Consider the following 6735-nt stretch of genomic DNA (forward strand, 5'->3'; position numbering starts at 1 on the left):
TTCATTTTGCTTATCCTTGAATACATTGTTGCTATTCTGATTTTGAACAAATTATTATCTGTTAGATCAGTTAAGAATAAGAAAAGTAAAAGTTTTTATTTTACCTTTACTTATTTCTTCTCTAATGCTCTTCCTTTTTTCATATAGATGTGAATTTCTGATCTATATCATTTTCCTTTTTTTCTGAAGCACTTATTTTAACATTTCATTTTAGGGCTTTTTTGGCGGTTTTCTACCTTTATTTGACAATCAGTGTTTAATTCCCATCTATGTTAAGTGTGGTATATTTTTGAAAGTGGTGACAAGTACATAGGTAACCAATGTATAGAGCTTGTTTGGTGAGTTTTCATCATCCTCATTAACTTTTCTAAACAACTACACTTGGATACAGAGTGGGACGTTCCTTATTCCTTTGGCCCAGATAGCTTTGTTGAGCATGGTGTCAATGTGTACATTTGGAGTTTCCATCTCCTTCATGGCAAATTTCCAGATCTCTTTGAGTGCACGAGGGGCACACTTCTTGAAACCCACTCCATGGATGTGCTTGTGAATATTGATGGTATATTCCCTGGTCACTACCTCGCTGATGGCAGAACAGTCCTTCTTCTTGCCACCTTTCATTAAGGGAGCCATGTGAAGCCAGGTGACAAGGAGCTCAGAGCAGAGTGGGACAAGTGCAAGTCAAGTCCTCTCTCTCCAGCTCAGCCTCACACTGCCCCTCTTTGGGCGCTTCCAGGTGCCAGGCCCCTGAGGTCCCGGGTCCAGACCTGGGCAACAAATTCTCCTTGGCAACAAATTCTCCATATTCTCGTTTGTCCAGAAAGTCTTTATTTCACTTTCACTTTTGGAAGATTATCTTGCAGAATATAAAATTCTAGATGGGTGGGGGTTTTTTTTCCCTCAACACTTTAAATATTTCCCTCTACTCTTCTTGCTTGCATGGTTTCTAGGAAGTCAGATGTAAGTCTTATCTTTATCTATAGGTAAAGTGTTTTTTCCTCTGGTTTCTCTCAAGATATTTTCTTTATCTTTGATTTTCTGCAGTGTGAATAGTAAAAGTGTAGTTTTTTGTTTGACATTTTTCCTGCTATGTGTTCCCCTAGCTTCCTGGACCTATGATTGTTTCTGACATTAATTTGGGGGAATTTGCAGTCATTGCTGCTTCAAATCTTTCTCACATTCCATTTGCTCTTTCCTTTCCTTCTGATATTCTTGATAAACATATGTGACATCTTTTGTGGTTGTATCATCATTTTGGGATTTTGTATTTCACTTTTTTTTTCAGCCTTTTTTTCTCTTTGTTTTTCAGTTTTGGAAGTTTCTGCTGACATTTCATCAAGCTCAGAGATTCTTCAGTCATGTCAAGTCTACTAATGAGCTCATCAGGTATTTTTCATTTTTGGTATAGAGATTTTCATCTCTGGCATTTCTTTTTAATTCTAATTTAGGATTTCCATCTCCCTGCTTACATCTACTCTATGGTGTATATTTTGACTCTATAGAGTCCTTAGCATACTAATCATAATTGCTCTAAATTCTCAGTCTGATAATTCCAACATCCCTGCCATATCTGAGTCTGATGATTGTTTTATCTCTTAAAAATGTGGAGTTTTGCCTTTAAGTATGCCTTGTAATTTTTTTGTTGAAAGCAGGATATGATGTGCTGTGTAAAAAGAACTCCAGTAAATGGACCGTCAGTGATTTAATAGTAAGGTGTGAGGGGAAAAATGTTCTACAGTCTTATAGCTAGGTCCCAGTCTTTTAGTGAGCCTGGGCCCCTGGACTGTAAACTACAGAAGTACCTCTCAGTTTTTCACACTGTTAGGTGGGACAGGATGGATAGAAGGGATTGGAATTGGGTTTTTTCCCTCCCCTAGGTAAACAGCTAGTGGGGGCTGGTGGTAAGTATTTTCCTTCCTCCGGTCAGTCAGACCCTGCTAAAACTCCATTGGGTTAGGCTTTGGTGAAACAGTTTCTCTTGAGGACAGGACTCTTAAAGCACAGAGTGCTCTGGTGTATTTCAGAAAGGCTCCTTTTCCCTGTCTCTATGGGCAGCACAAGGGGATTTTCTCTGGTGGTCACTGTGAGGACCTGCTGGCATTCCTAGGGGTAAATCTCACTCACAAGAGTGTGGGGGGGTCCCCCTGACTGGGTCCTTCTGGAATTTTTAACTCTCAGACTTGTCCACACCAAGCTTCCAATTGGTGGATTGCAGGTCAAATTTTTCTACTCCCGCACTGGTTCCTAGGGAGTTTTCTGTTCCCCTCTTTCCGCTCTGTTAACTTGTGATTCTCTGTATCCATCTGTGTGTCCAATTTCGGAAACAGTGATTTGCCCTATTAAGTCACTGCTCTGACAGATCTAAGAAGAGTTGTTGATTTTTCAGTTTGCTTAGCTTTTTATTTATTAGGGTGGAGTGGTAATTTCCAAGGTCCTTATATGGTAGACTGGAAACTGGACATCTCATTTATTTTTCAGAGTTCCCAGATAGCTTTTCCACACATTCTGTCCAAGGGTCTCAATTGCATTTAGTGGGACAGATAGGAACTCTACCTTTTGGAACAAAATGCAATAAATATATGGTTGAAGATAAAACTGAGAGGATATTTAACAAAATCTTACAAGTTATTTCTGGGTAGGACAATTTGGAAGGGTTTCTTACTCACTTTATGGTCATTTCCAACTTTTCTCTAATGCACATTATTACATAATTAGAAAAAGAAATTATGAAACCCTCTTAAAATAACCCAGGCATGGTGAACTCACATTTGGTGGTCAGAATAATTTCTAAGGCATATGTTGTGGACTATACGGACAGATGGAGAGTTCGCATGAAGTGCTGCTTGGGGAGAAAGGCACGGCCTAAACAATGTGAGCATTCTCATTCCAGCGCTGGACACCACATCTGCTTATGTAGAAGGAAGAGAACAGATGCTAGTCCATAGTCTTTCAAACAACAGGGCCCTGGAGCTCTGTTTATTTTACTTTTTATTGTCTATTTTATATTGCCTAAGCATTCTGTTAAAATAAAAATGTAAAGAACAAACAAAAGAGTCATCAGCATTGCTCTGAGGAGTCCTGAACCCTCACCCCACTCCTTGGCCCCGAAGACACATATAGCACTTGATTGGTGGCCCACAAAAAGGTGTGTCCAGGTTCCTGGAACCTGTGACTGTTACCTCATTTGGAAACAAGAGTCTTTGCAGATGTAATTAAGAACCACGAGATGAGGAGATCATTCTGGATTATCTGGATGGGCCCTAAATCCAATGACAAGCGACCTTGTAAGAGAGACAGGGCAGAGGAGGCAGAGGAGACAGAGTCGAAGGAGAAGGTGATGTGAACATGAAGGTAGATATGCGAGTGGCATGGGCTCAAGCGAAGGAGATGGCAACCACCAAAAGTTAGAAGAAGCAAAGGAGAGATTCTCCTCTGGAAACTCAGGAGGGAGTGTGGCCCTGCCGATACCTTGGACTTCCGGCCTCCAGGACTAGGAGAGAATACATTTCTGTTGTGTGAAGCCATCAAATCTGTGGCAATTTGTTACAGCAGCCCTAGGAAACGAATATAGCTTCAGAGAGGCCAGACTGCTGACAGGTCATCCTGCCCAGGCTGGCTCAGTCCAGAAGTCAGACCTCAGGCAGACCGATGAAAAGTCAGTTACAATCCAATGTGTGCAGGCAGAAGCCCTAGTAGAAGACTTATAACCAGGGAGGAAGCCAGTGTCCTCTAAGAAGGGATTCTTGGGATGCCTGTGGAGCTACCCTAGTGAAGTGTCTCTGAATGAAATAGTGAAGCTTGCTCAGCGTTACAGCCTCGGCAAATGCGGGCCTCAGTCAGCATAGCAGAGGGCGTGCTGCAACAACAAAGAACCCTCAGCTCTTAGTGAACTGTAACATCAAAGTTGACTTCTTCCTCATGTGACATGTTTATAACGGCTCATGCACAGGTTCTGCTCCCTATTTCCTATCTCCATGACCCAGGCTGAAGCAGCAGCCACCATTTGAAACATGAATAGTCACCAGGGCAGAGAGAAAGAGAGCTTTGGCAGATCCTGCACAAGCAATTAAAACACACCAACTCATTTGTCTCATTCATGAGTCATTCAAACCCACCCAAACGAGGAGTTCAGGAAGTGTGATCCTATCATCCACCCAGAAAGGGGAGAGCTAAAACTATTTAGCAAACAGCGTTAACGACTAGCACGCTTTCTGTGAGTCCAAACAGCCCCTCATTCCACTGATTTTTCAGTGATCACTGCCCACTACAGGGCCTGGCTGAGGTTATGTTCAATTACTGTTGAATAAAAGGAAGGAGGGAAGGAAGGGAGCAAGAGAAGGAAGAAGAAGGGCAGGAGGAAAGGAGGAAGGGAAGGGGGGAGGAAGGGAAGGAGGGAGGAAAGATAAAGTTCTTGGTGTGTAGAAAGTGTTCAAGACAGTTTTTCTGAACCAGCACTGAAAATGGAACACAGTAGGAGCACTATAAACATTAAATTGACATTCATTTTTTGTTTCTCCTAGTTTTGACTTACAGTTTTTTGTCAAATCCAAGCCTAGAGCAAGACAAAGCCCAGGACAGGGCAGCCTGAATGCCTGAGGTCAGGAGCGAGGTTGTTGCTGGTGGAGCTGATCCGAGCAGTCAGAGCACAGTCTTGGTGGTAGGTTTGGTGCCAGGGCTGCTCTTCACTGCCCTGTCTTTAGGGCTGTGTCCCAATGACCCAGGACATGCCCAATCCTGCACCCTGTCATTTCTGTCCACTTGCTCTGCTCTGGCAAGCTCTATCTGGGCTAATATCTGCGCTCTGTTTCTAATCAGCCTGTCGAGATAACAACACAAACCTGGGACTTTGCTTTCATTTCAGGCTTTCCCTTGAATCAAAAGAAAATCAATGTCAAGTTATGACTTGTTGTATGCAAGTGTCAGAAACCCCACTCAAATGGTTTACAGAATAGAGTACAAATGGTCTCAGGTATGGCTGGATCCAGCAATGTAACCCAATGCTCCATTTCTCAGCTTGGCTTTCCTCTGCTAAGCCTCGTTGTCAGACTGCCTGTTCCCCACCACACAGCCCTGGCCCATGAGCCTAGGCCAGTGCTAGGAATATCGTAAGGGTTCAATAAATACTTGTGGAATGAATAAATGAATAAATGGATGATAGGCCTAGCACTCCAGGTTTACATCCTCTTAGCTTAGCAATTCCAGGAAAAAGAGAGTAACTCCTTCCAAACCAAAGTCCTCAGGGATGACTGTAATTAGTCCGGCTTGGGTTTGGGTCATATATTTGTCAGAGTGGGCTAGACTTTGCTGTGGTAACACGTAAATCCTCAAATCTCTTACTGCTTACTCACATCACAGTCCAATGTGTTTGGGACGTGGACGCTTTTCTCCAAGTAGTCACCAAGGTGTCCAGGCTCCTCCCATTTTGTGATCATCTTCAGTGCGAAGCTTCAATCAGGGAAAGGAAAAAGAATATTCCACATAGAAGACATGTTAAGTTACAGACCTGAAAGTGGCATGCATCACTTCTGCCCATATTCCACTGGCCAAGGCTGGTGCAGAAGGAGAATAAAGTACTTTGTAAAATGGTAGTATTGTAGCTTGCTGTGGGTTTTATGACTCTCTGGGCTAATCACCGAGGCCAGGAAGTCTCACTGCTCTGATTGGCCAGGCCAGGGTTGCACACACACCCCTAAAGTTGGGGGGAGTGGGTCAGCCCTTCAAACATCCTTTGCTGGCTGTGGGAGAGGCCTGCTTCCCTGGGGGGGAACCAGGGTGCTATCACCAGAAGGGGAGATGGGTACTGGGCAAGCAGAGTTAATGCTCACCTGTAACCCCTGGTTATTGTTTCTTGACCCTCCTCCCAGGACCAGCAGACTACTGAGCATCCTCTGCAGGGTCAGGCTGGCAAAGGGGTCCAGAACAACTTTGATCTTACTTAAATTACTCTCAAATAACTTTCAGAACCTTGTGGTCCCTCAAAATCTAATTTAGTGAGAATATTCAAGCCTTGTTTTTTATAACAGACTCTGGACAGATAAAAAGCTTTAAAGTGAATACCTAGAGAGTCATATGTATCTTAATACATTTTAGAAACTGATTCTAAAACTCATGCATATTACTTGTAGAAAACTTGGAAAATAAGAAAAGTATTAGTCAGCTTTATGCTACAAATGATTCCCCAAATCTCAGTGGCTTACAGCAACAAAGGTTTATTTCTCCCTTGTGTTTTATACTGGCTGTGGATCAGCCAGGCTCTGTTCTGTGTCTCCACTCCAAGACACAGGCTGCAGAATCAGCCCCCTTGGGATGTGTTGTTCTCGTAGCAAGGAAAATGGAACTGGCTGAACCTACAATGAGTTTTTAAAGCTTCTGCTCCAACATCGTGTATATCACTTCTGCCCATATCCTGTTGTCTGAGCACGTCGATGGCCAAGCCCAATGTCTGTGGAGCAGGGTAGTATGCTCCCTTCAGAGGGAGGCCCTCTGAGTCATGGGCAATGGGCAGAGAGGTCTCACCGGAAGGGGAGAGCAAAAATGAAAAACAAAACAGTATCTACGACAAGCATGAAAAAATAAAATATAATTACCACAATTCCATCAACCCAGAGATAACCACTGTCACCCTCTTGGTGGATTTCTTTCAGGATATGCTCCTAAGCATGTGTAAACTAACATTCCTGTCTAATCGCCATTTACATAAAAATCACTCAAAATAGTGAAATAAAAGCAATCCAA

At 43.0% G+C, this 6735-nt stretch overlaps 1 pseudogene; it reads right to left on the bottom strand.

Annotated features, from left to right (window-relative positions):
- Positions 1–267: 267 nt before the first annotated feature.
- On the bottom strand, positions 268–633 carry LOC144380917 (large ribosomal subunit protein eL31 pseudogene; annotated as a pseudogene).
- Positions 634–6735: the final 6102 nt, after the last annotated feature.

This window comes from Halichoerus grypus, chromosome 2, assembly GCF_964656455.1.
Source record: "Halichoerus grypus chromosome 2, mHalGry1.hap1.1, whole genome shotgun sequence".
Taxonomy (NCBI): Eukaryota; Metazoa; Chordata; class Mammalia; order Carnivora; family Phocidae; genus Halichoerus; species Halichoerus grypus.